The sequence below is a fragment of the Mus musculus genome, chromosome 12, assembly GCF_000001635.26.
Source record: "Mus musculus strain C57BL/6J chromosome 12, GRCm38.p6 C57BL/6J".
Lineage (NCBI taxonomy): Eukaryota > Metazoa > Chordata > Mammalia > Rodentia > Muridae > Mus > Mus musculus.
The window spans coordinates 11,432,874-11,449,086 of record NC_000078.6 but is presented as its reverse complement, the minus strand read 5'-3'; the positions used below and the strand labels follow the sequence as shown (position 1 = coordinate 11,449,086).

At 41.9% G+C, this 16,213-nt stretch overlaps 1 protein-coding gene and 1 long non-coding RNA gene across 3 annotated transcripts in view; one reads left to right on the top strand and one right to left on the bottom strand.

Annotated features, from left to right (window-relative positions):
* Positions 1–4,274: 4,274 nt before the first annotated feature.
* 4930511A02Rik (RIKEN cDNA 4930511A02 gene) lies at positions 4,275–10,854 on the bottom strand. The gene is made up of 4 exons (NR_045966.1): positions 10,768–10,854; positions 8,069–8,227; positions 6,004–6,138; positions 4,275–5,828 (listed from the first exon to the last, which is right to left on the bottom strand). It is a non-coding gene; the product is annotated as an RIKEN cDNA 4930511A02 gene (long non-coding RNA).
* Positions 10,855–12,508: 1,654 nt separating this feature from the next.
* The window catches only part of Vsnl1 (visinin-like 1), a 111,322-nt gene continuing 107,617 nt past the window's right edge, over positions 12,509–16,213 (top strand). Inside the window, exon 1 of one of the 2 annotated variants that reach the window (NM_012038.5) lies at positions 12,509–12,730. The gene's annotated coding sequence lies outside the window, so the exon portion shown is untranslated. Of the gene's footprint in view, positions 12,731–13,435; positions 13,500–16,213 lie in introns of those variants that run through there. The other variant, NM_001378929.1, reaches the window with a different exon arrangement.

The window sequence follows — 16,213 nt, the reverse complement described above, 5'->3', positions numbered from 1 at the left end:
TATTTAAATTTCAAATGTTTCCCCTTTCCAGGTCTCCCCTCTGGAAACCACCTATCCCCTCCCCCATCCCCCTTCCTTTATGAGGATGCTCCTTCACTCACCCACCAACTCCTGTCTTCCAGCCCTGGCATTCCTCTACATTGGGGCATCGAACACCCCCAGACCCAAGGGCCTCTCCTCCCACCAATGTCCAACAAGGCCATCCTCTAACACATACGTGGCCGCGCCATGGGTCCTTCCATGTGTATTCTTTGGTTGGTGGTCCAGTTCCCAGGAGCTCCCGGGGTCTGGCCTGTTGACACTGTTGCCCCCTTCATGGGGCTGCAAACCCCCTGTTCCTTCAGTCCCTTCTCCAGCTCCTCCATCTGGGAACCCTGAGCTCAGTCCAATAGTTGGCTGTGAGGCTCTGTATTTGTCAGGCTCTGGAAGAGCCTCTCAGGATACAGCCATATCAGGCTTCTATCAGCAAGAACTTCCAGGCATCCACAATAGCGTACAGGTTTGATGGCTGTACATGGAATGGATCCCCAGGTGGGGCAGTCTCTGGATGGCCTTTCCTTCAGACTCTGCTCTACACTTTGTCTCTGCATTTCCTCCTGTGAGTAATTTGTTCACGCTTCTAAGAAGCACTGAAGCATCCACATCTTGGTCCTCCTTCTTCTTAGGCTTCCAGGCTTCCTATGACCTGTGAATTGAATCTTGGATATTCTGAACTTTTGGGCTAATATCCATTTATCAGTGAGTACATACCATGTGTGTTCTTTTGTGACTGAGTTACCTCACTCAGAATGATATTTTCAAGTTCCATCCATTAGTAAGGAGTTTTTAATTCAATCAGCATGTAGAGTTTTCACTGTGGCCTGTATATAAACACTCCTAAAGTATAAGGACTGTCAATATTCATATAAAAAATAAAATGGAAGACTATTTAAACTTTTACAAAGTCTTTAGAAGGCTAGAATCAGATTCAAGGAAGCAAATGGAGAAAAATATAGCCTAGCATATGCACACAAATATGTATACACGAGCATGCACACACACCTATACACACACTCACACACACACCTGCTTAAAGCAGGATGTAAGCATATTTCTTGGCTTTCAAATGGTTAGACTGCTTGCCAAAAGATGATTTCTGCATCTATTGCCAACTGTAAACACAGTTGCCCTGAAAATAAACCTAGAAATTCCCTCTATCAAATTCAAGTTCCTTTTTTTCAATCAATCTAATTACAGAGGAATTAACTCAAACAGTAAGTCACATTCTATTTAAGTAATTCTAAATATCTTCCATTATACCTTGTACAACCTGTATTGCTTAATAAGAAATATATCACTTATTAGACCATCTCAGATTAACCCAACAGATGCTTATTATGATATGACATTGTGTTAAATGAATGAGTAACCTATATACATTTTATGAACAAATGTATATAATTATATACAATTATAATTTGTTGAACAATAAAAAACTAAAATAAATAAAGTTGTCTTAATTTTTTCCTCATTAAAATCAGCATAAGGACAATTTTTTTGTTTGTTTGTTTTTTAGGACAATTGTTTCTAATATAGTTTGGTAGTAAAATTATATGCCAATTATAAAATAGAATGATTCTTAATTTGTAAGAATACTATTTTTAAGATTTATTTTTCTGTATGTGTGCCATGTATGTATCCGAGTGTCTGTGTGTCTCAGTGACTATGTATGAGGGCCTTCAGAGACCAGGAGAGGGCATCATGTCCCCTCCAACTGAAGTTCCAGGCAGTTGTGAGCCAGGCTCCAGAAGCACATTAAGTGTTCTCAAACCCTGAGCCATCTCTCCAGGCCCAGAACAGTCTTTTAACTCGTCAGAACTGGGGTACGTATGTAGCTCCATGGTAGAATGCTTGTCTGCCATGCACAAAGGCTTGCATTCTACACCAAGTCTCCTCATAAAGAGCCAGAATTTCCAATGGATTAATTCAGCTAGATTATAAAACCACAGAAAAACAACCTACTGAGCATGATACATAAAGAAAAAGAAAAAAAAAAGAAAACTTGGCCAAATAATTGTGGAGGTCTATCTTGAACCAGGACCTTGGCAATTTTAAATGATCCAGGGAGGAACTCTAACCCACAGCTTCTGCTTCCTAATAAAATTGAATATAAAGTCAACTCTACTCTATGTCCTGGTTAATTTCATTGACTATTCTATATATCATGAGTCCACTGAAAGTGTGTGGAGTGGGCAGGGGGAGGAAATGTTCTAAAAGAGAAAAGAAACACATAAGATGTAATTAAGACCTGGAAATATGGGCTGGGATGTTGGCTATAGGTAACTATAGGAATTTATGTTATAATCTATATTTTTCCATGGAAATCTGTTAATCTGTTGCAAACTTCCTTATTTGGAACACTAGATAGGGTTCTGATCTCAGGTTATCATGTTTGTGGGGCAATCATTTACCAGCTGAGCCATCTCCAGCCCCTTGCTGGTGTATTTTATTCAATAATGTAACTGTGTGGAAAACAACTAAAGATGACTCTCCTCAGTCCTGTGACAAACTGTATGTCCTCAGAAGAGGACAGCATGCTCTGGGGTGTCAGATACCTTCTGTGGGATAAGCTCTGAAAAGGATTCTTTTTTTCTTTCTTTTTTTTTTTTTTTTCCCCAGAGCTGAGGACCAAAACCAGGGCCTTGTGCTTGCTAGGTAAGTGCTCTACCACTGAGCTAAATGCCCAATCCCCTGAAAGGGATTCTTAATACTACAGAGAAAAGGCAGGACATTTCTTTTGCTATGGAAATACTCTGAGTGAGTCTGGGGTGATTTCTTTGGAAGACTTTTGCCCTACTTGGCATTGTCTATGGGTCCTGTTTTCCAACATAGACATAGGATTTTGGTGGGACTACTGACCATCATAGCATACCACTTACTCTATGCTGAGCTTATCCCACAGAAGGTATCATCTGACACCCCAGAGCATGCTGTCCTCTTCTGAGGACATACAGTTTGTCACAGGACTGAAGAGAGTCATCTTTAGTTGCTTTCCACACAGTTACATTATTGAATAAAATACACCAGCAAGGGGCTGGAGATGGCTCAGCTGGTAAATGATTGCCCCACAAACATGATAACCTGAGATCAGAACCCTATCTAGTGTCCCTGTAAAAAGTTGGACATGGTAGTGTCTGTCAGCAATGCTAGCACGAGGTAGGAAGGTAGAAACTGACAGATTCCAAAAGCTCAGTAGCCAGTTCACCTAGTGAGTGAGTCATTGAGCTCCAGATTCAGTGAGACAGACTCTGTCTAGAAAGAAAATAATGGACTTATTGAGGAAGACATTTAACTTGGACCTTTGACCTCTCCACACATCTACATACATGTGCAGGTGCATCCATAAGCACAGGGTCATATATGAAAGTGAACTCATACATATACTACACACCCACTAAATAAATTAAATAAATAAATTAGGTAGGAAAGTAGGTAGGTAGGTAGGCAGGTAGGCAGGTAGATATATATATATATATATATATATGGAGAGAGAGAGAGAGAGAGAGAGAGAGAGAGAGAGAGAGAGAGAGAGAAAGACAGACAGACAGATAATGTGGTGGTTTGAATATGCTTAGCTAAGAGAGGGACATTTCGGGAGGGGTGTCCTTGTTGGAGTAAGTGTGTCACTGTGGGGGTGGGCTTTGAGGCCTTCCTCCTAGCCATGTGGGAGTCAGTCTTCTCCTGTTTGTCTTCAGAACAAGATACAGAACTCTCAGCTCCTCCAGTGCTATATCGGCCTGCCTGGATGCTGCAACACATTGAAAATAGACTGTAAGCCAGCCCCAATTAAATGTTTTCTTTATACGGATTGCCTTGGTCATGGTAGCTCTTCACAGCAGTAAAACCCTAACTAAGACAGACAGATAGGTAGACAAAATTTCAAAAGATAGATAGAACAGCAAGGAATAGCACATTATTCATTATGGGAAAGACCAAGAAACCCACTCCCTTGAGAGCAATCAGTGCCATCAGTGTGTCTAGATTCCCTGAATAGCACTTTCTCCATTAAAGTGACCCTTCTGGTTACATAATGGCTGCTGGATGACACTTAACCACTGCTATGAGAACTGGAAGTCTCATAGATGCAGAGTATTGCAACTATGTTCTTTCCTCTGACTGAGGTGGCAAACTGTTCACACAGCTTTTAGGGTAAATAAATACAAGCAGAAATAATATCATTAATTGTCTATTCTCTTAGATTGATATGTCTATTATCTTAAATAATAAGACAAGGGCATTAGAAGGGTCTATTTTTAATCATTTAAATTGACGCCTACATACAATGGAATGAATAAACTTGAGCATTTTAAAATTGTCCTTAGTCCATCAGATTCCACTTGCTTTCAGAGTGGATTCACTCTCAAGTTCCAATTATTTACCTTTCAAACAGAACAAGACGTGAAGATTTCAATGTTGTTCCTAGGTAGCAAGATTTAGGAGATTGTGGCTATTATAGATTTATTCTTAGGCTGTACCCATTTATGAATGACCCTGAAGATTATCATAGCAGATAATATGTCATTTTGGTAAAACTCAAATATGAATATTCTACAACTCTAAAACTGGTACCTGTAATTGAGTCTAGTCAACTGATCACACAATGCGTTCTGTTTTCATTTTTTAATTATTTTTATTTATTTGACTATTAACAGGAATAAGAGCATGTACTATATTCAAGAATTCCTACAGTTTAATGCATTACTTTATCTTTTTCTTTCACCCAACCCCCAGTCAGTGTATTTGTGCTAATATGACTATAATTTATACAACCAAATTCCGTTTTCCAAATTTAGATGGTTCCTAAAGTTTCACCCCTTCTCTCTACACTCACTCCTCTTCCACCATCACCAATCAACCCCCATGTCCTCGGTTCTTTAGCTGTCTGTGGATAACTGCTAGTTCTGCATTCCCAGCACAGACCTCTCACCAGTCTCATCTCTGCTTGATGTCCATTGACCTCTCTGTGTGGATGTGATACAGCTTTACAGATGACAAACCCATCCAGATGTGAACCTCCTTCTCCTCTTTGCATGCTTACTGGGTGCTATGACTGTGTTTCTATGTGTAAATGTGATCATGCCCCTGAAAGTCAAAGGCTGGGCTCAAGTGTCCTTGCTGGTTTTCCACTCCAGGGTAGCTGCTGCAGGAGTTTCTGGGGACTCTTCTGTCTCCTTCTCCTTCTCTTCTGGAACTCCAAATACTAGGATTTTAGGTAATTTCTGGGATTTGAACTCAGTTCTTCACAGTTGCCTGATAAAACTTTTTTTATTTTTAAATCTTACTGGACCATCTCTCAGTCTGTTTATTTAAAAATGTGCCTCTTCTATTTTCAAAAATTAATATCATGGTTTGGGGAGCCCAACTCTAGTTAGATGATTGCGCTTCAATCTATCTTCCCCTTTTCATTCAAGTGAGCATCAAATTCTGTGGACTTTAGGCTTAGGTTTTTCAAAACCTACTTTTTTAGGTTTTGAATAAGATTTCTCAAACACTTCCACACCCCTTCTAGCTCACCATCCAAAGACAGGGAGAAAAGATGGTAAATAAGACAAGGGGGTGTGGACCTGTTTAAAAGTAATTCACTGGGGTGATTCCAATCTCCATTTGTCAGGATACCAGCAGTTCAGTACAGTAGTGTCAGGATACCAAACTTGAATCGGCAGCAGCAGCAAGATCCAGCAGAAACTGCCAGGCCTCCGCCAAATTGGCACAAGTCAGCAGGAATGACCAGAATTAGCAAGGACACCAGGAGATATTCTCTGCTCTGCCTCTCTCAGTGAAGTGAAAATCTGCGAAGACATGAGAACAAGAAAGTTTTGCAAAGCTAGCTATGCAGGTGTCCTATCACTGTCCATTGAGTCTTATTTATACTTTCTCCAAACATCACACGTCCTACCACAGGTCTTCCCTCAGCAAAACACCACATGAATCTGCAGCACATGACACCAGAAACTTCCACTTTACCTTCCCCTGGCAGCTTCAAATCAACACTGTTTCCGTGTCTTTGGCAATTTTTCTTTGACAAGCCCATAGTCTGATGTGATTGTAAAAACTTTTCTTACAATTCTCTTCTCCTCCAATTAGACCTATTTTATTGCCCTAGTAATTTAAAAAATAAAAATAAAACAAAATGAGGAAGTGCAATTTTGCCTTCTAATAAAACCATACATAAAAATTTTATTTATGTATGTAAGATACATATATTAATTATTTTTCTATTGCTGTAAAAAGACACCATGACCAAAGCAGTAACTGATAGAAAAAAGGAGTTAATCAGAGACTTTATTAGAGGGTGAGTGGGAGGTTTGACAGCAGGCAAGCAGGCAGGCATGATATTGCAGCAGTAGTTGAGAGCTCACATTTGATCCACAAACAGGAGATAAAAAGGAGAGGACTAACTGGGAATAGCATAGGCTTTGAAAACCTCAAAGTCCATATATTGGTATATTACCCCTCCTTCAACAAGGCCGCATACCTAATCCTTCCCAAACAGTTCCACCAACTAAGGAATAAGCATTCAAATATATGAACCTCTGGGGATCATTCTCTTTCAAACCACCACACCATTTAAAACTGAACCTGCCTTTGTTTTAAATGATAATGTTTCACTGGTTTTATTTTAATCTTGTTTCATTAAAATGAAAACATAACAAGCCAGATTGAAATGACAAAGTAAATGGTGTGATAGACTTCCTTAGAAGTTATATTTTTAAGAATTTGCCAGTGAAAAACTTTACTTTTTTCTTTATTTTAAGTAATTTGTATTAAAAAATATTCCTATACACCTGAGTTCTGAAAAGATAGATAGATAGATAGATAGATAGATAGATAGATAGATAGATAGATAGATAGATATCCATATATGCCTTCATATATGAGCTTTAAAAAATCTTCAGTAAGTGCTTTGGATTTCCAGTTTAACTTTTCCATGGAATTCAGTGATAAATGGTTAATAAAATGAGTGTTTTTAATGTGTTCTTGTATTCTAACCAAAGAAAACAAATTGAGCCAAATAATTTTATTTTGTGTTCTTGGAGTATGAGTAACAATAATTCACATTCTTTTTAAACTTGAATCCACTCCTGAATATTCTTGTGATTACAAATGAGAAGTTGGACCTTGGAAAGATAGAAATGAAAGGAACATTCCACAGCCTCAGAAGAGTAACGAGACATATGATTAGAATACTCAGGTACACCAACTTCAAGAACAGTATAAGTGTAAAACCTTTAGAAAGTGATATCATATGGTCTTTCTTTGAAGTTATAAAAATGAAAATACTGATATCTTTTTGGATATCAAATAGTATAAGATTGTGAAGTCATGTAGGAGTTGTAAAACAACAGATTTTGTCTTGTTGACATAAATTATTCATTTATTTTATTTTATGCAACTTTAAAATACAGTGGCTGCATAAACAAGATCTGAGCAATGGCAGTATCAGTAGACATGCAAACATGGAGGTGGAAATCTTGTAGCTTTTTTTCCCCTCTGTTTAAAAAAAATACTATAATATTTGTAGTCATTCTCTGAGTATCATACAATGTATTTTGACTATTTTCACCTCCTTCCCAAGTCATGAACACACAGCAACTGTGGTTGCCTGCATAAAACCTGAACTAGATTAAGCCAATTATGGCTCCTTGGGAGGAAGCGTCTGTTTTCTTCAATGGTGTGGACGCTGGTAAGTCAGCATGTTCTACTGAACAACCCTGCACCCATGAGTACACGGGCAGTGCAAACGGAAGAAGATCATGACGTTGGGGATGAGGGTCTCTCTGTCTTTACATTTTCTTTTGTGACAATTTCACACACGTATACGATACTGACAATTGAATATATACATGCAACACATTTTGAACATATTCATTTCCATTATTCTTTTCTTTCCCCCTTCTTCTCCTGATGAACCCTTTATTATTTCCAACAATTTCCCCTCCTACTTTCACGTCTTTTTAAATTGCTGCCCACCGGGTTTATGAGTGGGGTAGGAGGGTGAGACATATTTGCCAAAGTTTGGGAAACTTACCATTGGTCACAGCACTGAGGGAAGTAACTGTCATTCCCTGTAGCATGCATTACCGAATGGGTTGTCCTTTCATTGTAGCCTAGAGTCAGAGCTGTACAATTTGTATTTTGTATATGTTCTTGGGTGCCCTTCAGAGTAGCCTTGTAAAATGTCTATGTGCTATGAGGAGAAAGATTTTTCTGTTAAGGGATGTTATCGCAGTTGAACTTGAAGGAGTAATAGGCCTCTTAAAGGTCACTCAAAGTAAAAGAGAGTTTCCCAGAAGAAGGAGTTCTTGCAAAAGGAGACCTGGGAAGCACATTAGTAGTAGGCTACAAGTGCCACAGTCTAATAGGGCCCAGGGAGCTAAAAAGATGCAGCAAGAAGGAGGTTTGTATGGGTCCATGGGAGCTAGAAATGTTCTCTGCTAAGAGGGTTTTTGGGGTTTTGTTTAATTTATTCTGGTTTGATTGGATTGGATTGAAAGGAGACACTACATAATTGTTTTAGTCGCAAAGCTTCCATGTTTCATGCAATAACCATGAAAATGGGAAAAGATTGGAGGTGTTTTGTTCCACATGCATGAGTTGGATTCCCAAGTGCCCACATAAAAGTAGCTGAGTGCAGTAAACTACCTACCTCAGGGCTTGAGGGGCTGGAGAAAGAGAGATCCTGGAGGCTCACCAGCCATCCAGTCCAGTCAATCAGTTAACCCCTGTTTCAGTGAATAACCCCATTTTAAAATAAAATATGGTAGAATGAATGAATGAGTGAGATCAATAGTGACTAAGAAAGATATCCAAAGACTTCTGACTCTATGCACGCCCATATGTGTATATGCACACACGCACACACCCACAAATATATGTATGTATATACATATAACACACATACCAAAAAGAATGAATGAAAAAACTAATCTCAGACAACAATGAAAGTCTGAACACTGCAGTGATGTGAAGGATGGATTAGAGTCAGAAGACGAGATCCATAGGATTTCAGAGATAGTTTGGTGAAGAAAGGTGTCAATGTGCTAATTTAAATGACTTGATTGGCACTATATCTATGAATTACACACACAAAAATAACTGTACCTATTCTTTGTCAATTTAAATGAGTTTTCACCCACTGACTAAAGTAACTTACACTTCTGTCCTTTTTCATTTCCTTGCTATGTCCTTCACTTAGTTTTTCTCCCAGTTTTCTGAATACTTTCATGTCTTAAGTTCCTTGCTAGCTTACGTATTTTTACACAAGCATTTCAAATAAACAAGGTCATCATGAGGTCACAGACCCACAAACTTTGACTGCTTGTCCTGATGGCATTTCATATATCCACTCGCCTTCCTGTGCTGCTCTTAAAGCTGGTGGGGATATTAAATGGGGTTGTGTATACTCACTTACAAACTACTCTTGGTTTTGTTTTGTTTGTTCATTTTAACCTAGAAAAAGATGAGATAGAGGTTCTAGAATCTTCTCTAAAGAATGTAATCTGTCAAAATGCTATAGTACTCCATCCAGCAATCTTGATATTTGAATGGCTTAAGCAGGAGAATTGTTGCAAGTTCAAGGTAAGCCTGGGCTACAACGCCTGTTCCAGGTCTCCTTGGTCTACATAGTAAAACCAAAACAATAAAAATCTATATATAAATGTTGTTGAGAAGGTATGTTTCAGTTATACTGTGGTGGTATCTGGGGTGATGGATATGATAATTAGCTTGAGTCAGTCATTTTACATTGTATATATACATGCATATAGAATAGTATCATTTTATATCTCATAAATGCTTCTTTATGATTAGTCACTATGCAGTACAATTTTAAGACTATAATTTGCAAGGAGGAAACGAAAAATGACCCCTCAATTGCTTCTGATCAGTTGAGGATTCATCTAGTATCTGTGAATAACAACAATTCCTTCCTCCTTATATCTTCCTGACTAGCCTCCTTTATACATACCCCACCCCATAGTCATTCCAAACACCCAACTATAAGAGCTGCCAATTGATTTTTTGATATTAAGGAATGGTGTCGTGTAAATAACACTCCTCGGTCAACCTGAGGCTGTATTCAGTCCTGTATCCTTATGCACATAGCATCCATCTCTGGGCTACATATCTCTGCTCTAGCTCGTGGTCACTAGGGACACCTGCATTTGCATGCAGGAGAAGACAACAGCGGACTCCCTCACACTGTAGGAATCTTGGACATTCCTATCTGAGAACTGATCCTAAAATTCTGAAGCCCGGACATCGTTCAGATTCTGCAGGATGCTGTTTACTGCCATCTAGAGCTGGTCATTGCCCACACACCCATAACTCAATAAAAATTACTTAATTCTTATTACTGGACATAACATTGTAAGTGAAGACTAGATTAAGATGCCATACTTAGGACACCCCACCACGCTGTGGAATTCAATGGAATTATTTCTGAAAAAACAACCAACAGCCTGCCTTCTGAGAACAAACAACTAAAGTCAAATCTACAAAGCACACGTGTGCATTTTTCTCCCTAAGCACAAGAGCAAAGTAATTTATCTAAAACTGAATGTTGTCACCAGTGGGCCCTCGGGGACTCAATAAGCTGGTTGGTCTGGTTAAAGCTGAGAAATAGCATCCTGACCCCTTCAGTTAATATAGACTGCAGTGCTTTGGCTCTTCTCCAAGGAGACACTAGACCGCCTCAGTGGGGAAAATAGGTAAAAGAGGGGGCATTACTTTGAATACCCTCCTAAGTGGTCTCCCTGGCTAACAGAAGCGACTTATCCAGACCTGACTTCAGTCACTGGCCCATCCGGAGAAACTGAAAGAACCGCCTAACCCGCGTGGACGCCTTACTGCGCAGTGCGCACTGCGGCCTGGGAGCGCAGGGCGGGCGCCCGCCAGACTCGGTCTGCACTCGGCTCCGCTGCGCGCCTTGTCTGAGCCCCGGGTTTCCACTGTCATCCACACATGGCCTAAGAGCTCTGCAGGGAGGGGATGGCCACTACCTCTGTCCTAGGATTCCCGAAGGTGCGCTATCTGTCTTTGGCACCTTTCTTAAGAATCTGGCCTGGAAAGAGTATTCATTCCTGAGTTGGGCAAGGTTAGCTTTGAACCTGCTTAGTGCCATGGCCTGAAACCCCGCCCCCCACGCCCCCACCCCCACCCCCATCCCCCAACTTCTCTGGCCAGCTTCTCTCTGCTTGCTCGGCCTTAGCAGCTTCAAACGCATTCCAAGCTGCTCTCCCAATTTGGAGCCCGCAGCCGCCTGGCAACCAGTTTAGAGCTGGTTGGCCACCAGGGGCGCTCTAGGAACTGCAGTTTCTGTGAACGTACCAAGGTGTGTAAAGACCGTGGGCAAAATGCAGAGACCGGGATAAAGGAAAACACTGGTTTTCATTAGGTTCCCAGACCTTCCTTTCCTGGAAAATGAAGTTCCCACAGGAATGAAACTCTAGAGGGATTTTTGTAAACGCCATCAACCCGGGAAACACAGGACAGTGCCTGCTAGTGGGTACTCCAGAGAAAACCAGAGAGCGAACGAACCGTAAATGGGGAGCCCCATCATTTGGGAGCATTTCAGAATTCGTCCTTGCTTTCCAGGTGGAGAAGCCACCAGCATTTACTAGGCACTACTCTTTGCCAAGTTTTCTAGGCTTTGGCAGGCCAATGGGCAGCGGGGTAGAGCTGGCAGACGAAAGCCATTTAGGGAGGACCTTATGGATGAGAAAGGTGAAACCCCTAACCTTCAACTTGAATCTGAAGGGTTATTGGCTACTTTCTCTCCACTCCTAACCCTTGCCCAATGCAGAGAATATTCAGTACTTATGTGCTTTGTGTACAAAGACGGCAGTTTTCAGCATTTGTGGATAGTCACCAAGGTTCAGAAGCCGAGGTCAGCTCTCTTTAACACAAATAGCTCCTACATGGCCCAGCCACCAGGCACTCGGCTCCCATTCTCCAGTCATTCTCTCAGTGGTGCAAGGACCGGTGCGTACGGCCCACCTGGAAGCCTTCTCCCGCGATTTCTGCAGCTCTCTTCACAATCTGACAAGAGGTGGCCAAAGGCCGAGCTAACACTGAGAGCGGCGGGGAAAACAAGCCCACGTGTTCTTGTCTCCTCTGGCATAGCTTTCAGTCCCTTGGCCCCAGAATCTCAGGGCGTGGTGAATGAATACCATCCGCCCTATCTCATGCCCATCCTAGAGCAGGGGCTGGAGTAAGCCGGGCTCCTTTTCCCAATCTCCTTTAGAATGTCTGCTAAAATCCGAAGCCTAGGAATCTGCAAAAACTCCGAGCCCTGCATCTGAGCATGCGCCATCGCCAAGCGGCTTTTGGTCACAACTATCCAGGCTGGGCTGCGAAGCGGCAGGAGGAGGGTGGAGAGAGAAACGAGGGGGCGGGAGGAGTAGAGAGGTGGAGGCTCGCGCGCTTGCGCACGCAGCTCCAGGGACCCTAGGTTTTCTATGGGATTCCCAATCTGCAGCAGAGATTCACCCGAGCGTGTTGCAGCGGCCGCTGGGCTTGCAGGGCGCAATCCAAGAGAGATTTAAGCAGCCCGGAGCTCCTAGAAAAGGAGCGAGAGAGAACCACTCGCAGAGACGGTTTAGCCGTTAGCCTGAATTAAATATATATATTTTTTGAAAGAACTGTTGAGTTTTATCATTTTCCTTAAGTGACGGTGCACAGCGCTATAACTGTAAGTGAAAAATATAATCTTCATTGCATTTTTTTGCATGTGTAGCGCAGCCGATTATCCAGAGATGCTTTGGTTCTTGTCACGTATTTTGCTTTGCATAGATGCGACTAAATGCATGGTGACAGTTGCCTTGGTTAACGTTAGTGGGTCGGAATGTGCTGCTGGTTCATAGGGGATCTTTTGGGATAATGCGGTGGGGGGAGGAATGTTTATATGCGGCGTGTTCCGGGGACTTAGGCTAGATTTAAGACAGGTGAGACTAGGTGCTTTTTAGTATAAGACTACAAATAGGTGGATTTTCTAATCGGACTTGAGTAGCTAATTAAACGATTGTGAAGTGTCCCAGTCGCTGATAAAACTATTGAGCGGCTGCAGTTAAGTGCCAACCTGTCATACGTGGGATTGGTGCACCATTTTTTTTTCACGGTGGAGAAACACAAAAGGTGTTTGCTAAGTAAAACTGAGTGGATGAGGCTGGTGTGGGCATCACCATTGGTTGCTATGCAGGATGCTAGGGTTTAAAACCCAAGGAGTTAGGCGCACAAGTATATTGTTAGTACTTGGAAAATGCTGTTTTCTTTTTCTTTTCTCTATTCGTCGCAATGATGAATTGTTAAGAAAAAGGAAAGCTGTTTTACAGCATCTTTGATTTTGAACAGAGTCAAGAGTGGCTGGATGAGGACCTAACTAGCTACCTGACTCCGCATTCCGCATTTGCCTTCCGGAATGCAGGGCTGGGAACTGCACACCCCTTGGCATGTTGCATTTGGTAATGTTGCTTTAAAGGAGAAAAGGTCGTTCTGTGTTTTTAACTTAAATTGGGTTGTTTCGAGCTCGGAAAGTGGAAGAGGGGTCTTCACAAGGTCAAACCTTGTTTGGGGGAAAAACAGATTAAGGAAGCCTGCCCTCCAGGGTGTGAGAATGTGTAAGGGGGGGGGGGGGGAGATGTGGGGATGGTTCTCCCAGGCAAGGAGAGGGAGAGAGCGCTCATATCTGCACGAATGTACTCAGTGAGATGCCAGAGTGGGAATCCATTTTTTCAGAGTTGCCCTCTTGTCCATATTTTGGAGACTAAAATGAGATAGAATTGCTGGTGGGTGTGGAAGGCACAAAGTACAGTCTGTAAGCCGCGTCCCACTTGAAGGCACGAGAAGCCAGGGAGTTTTATTTCTACATTATTTTTTTTCTTAATTCAAAAGAAATTTAGGCTGAGACAAATATAAAATGAAACTTGTGCAAGCTCATTTTATCCCTTTATCATTTAAAGTGTCTCCATCTGCGTGTGGCGTGGGGGTGGGGTCTGCATCATTGTAGACCTTACTCACCAGTGTCCTCTCACCCAGATTGGAGAGCTAAATAACCCCCAGAAAAATGCTGCATTGAAGCAGATTGGCAGAATGGTGTGAGGCAGACAAGAGAAGAGGGGCTGCTGTGTACTGGATTTCCACAAAAAGTCAATCTGATCTCTGGGATGAAAATAAATAAATATGCCCCTAACCGGGAGAAAGAAACATTTTGCACATCTTTTGATGATTTGATCAGTAGGGCCATTTTCAACCCCTCAAAGGAATGTGTGATTTGCTTCAATGCATAACATGTGGGATAGAAAATTCGAGAATACACTCTCCCTGGAAATCCAACGTAGACATCACACAGCCTCTCTTCCTCCTTACTCCGGGGCAGAAAGACCAGTCGTGGTCACATTTGAGCCATACTCGTTGCCATCACTGAGTTGGCATCGGTTCAGTGACCTGTGTTTGTGTGGCTCTGCATTGATAAGTAGGTAGCAGAGGAAATGGGGGAGTCACGAATCAATGATCATTGATGCTGGGTCTCAGATTCTCTGGCTCCTACAGATTTGAAAATGAGGCCCAGAGCCATGCAACTAGATAAAACCAATTAACTTCCGGTCTATGGGACAAATAAAAAGTCAGGTTGGGTGCAAATATTCTCTTCTCTGCAGTGTTCAGTATCCTCAACAATACTGCTGTAATCTTCATATATATATATATACATATATATATATATACATATATATGTATATATGTATATATATATATATATATATACACCTTATCTTTTCCTATGGTATGAGATGATCTTGCTGGGTAAGGAGGGGCTTTTATACTCTTCTTTGCATCTTTCCCATTGCCCATCGTCTCTAATGAACCCACCTCATTGGGTTATGTTTGTTTTCTTTTTTAATTTTTAGTCTGCTCTCCCTGGTGTACTGTGCATCTCAGTCAATTTATTTAAGATCTTTAGTGTTTCTGGGAGGCATCAGCAAACCAGAGGCCAGGGTACCTCCTGGATGAGACCTGCCTGGGGTGGATCCATTTCTCCTGGCTCCACTCCCAGAATCCCTCAGGGGCTGCAGGCTACAGAGATACTGCAGGTGCCATCCCCACCCCTCTGCCAGTCTAGCCTCCTCCGAAGCTGCTGCAGCTGCAGGAATGGGGATGTTGTTGGAGCAAAGAAACTGCAGGATAAACATACAGTGGACTCTGCCAACTCCCCTGGCTCCTGGAAGGCAGAAGCCAAATCAGAGATGTGCACCTCCAGGCTGTATGGAAATCCTCCAGGGGAAGTCACCTGCAGTGGGGTGGGGCAGAAATGCTATTGGGAGACTGCTTAGTAGGGTTACAGCAGGGTAATGAGGCTTTGTGACCCCTTTGAAGCTTTTTCAAGCATGCATACGTACACAGCTTTTCTTTTGGGTGGTACGTTCTTCCTTCTTGCGCAGCTTTCTTTACTCGTTAGCCGAACTAGAGCTATAGCACATACATGGCCTGCTTCATTCCTCCCCCCCCCCACCTTCTCTGGTCTTTTCCTTATCCTTTGCTTTCTTAATCCCCCCAAAATTTCTCTTTTTTTTTCTTTTCATCCATAAAAATATTTCTAGAGTGCCTACACACAGTTCCATTCCTTTAAAAGATAATCTTGGCCCTCCTGTTCTTTCTCCAAAAATATAATCTCCCAGACACTTGGGAAGACAGCTACAACCAGCACAAATGTCTCCAGGAGGCAATGCCAGCTATTCCTATCCCCAAATGATGAAGCATGGGGGTAGGGCTCTGCAAGGTGGAGCGGAGCAGAGGAAAGCCTTGGTGGTGCTTTTCCATTCACAAAAGGAACTAAACAGTCTTAGATGTTGTTTAATCTGAGGTAGCAAGGACTCCCAGCATATGCACCAAGTGGCAGCATCTTACCCCTCCTTTCCTGGTAAACATCTTCTAAAAGGGGATGAGCTCTGTCCTGGATATCTTCTGTTCATATATATGTGGGTATGTAATATATATATTCATGCCGTGATGTTGGAGTTTTGTCCCAGGCTGTTCTAGATACCAGGAAGCCTCAATGGAGACCCAGAGACTTGTGGCTGCTGAGGGCCTTGCTTTGGTTGGCTATATGTTCTATAATTGAAAAACGTGCCCAAGAATATTAATAGTCTTCCTTACAGGATTTTCTGTATACCGTAGCGTG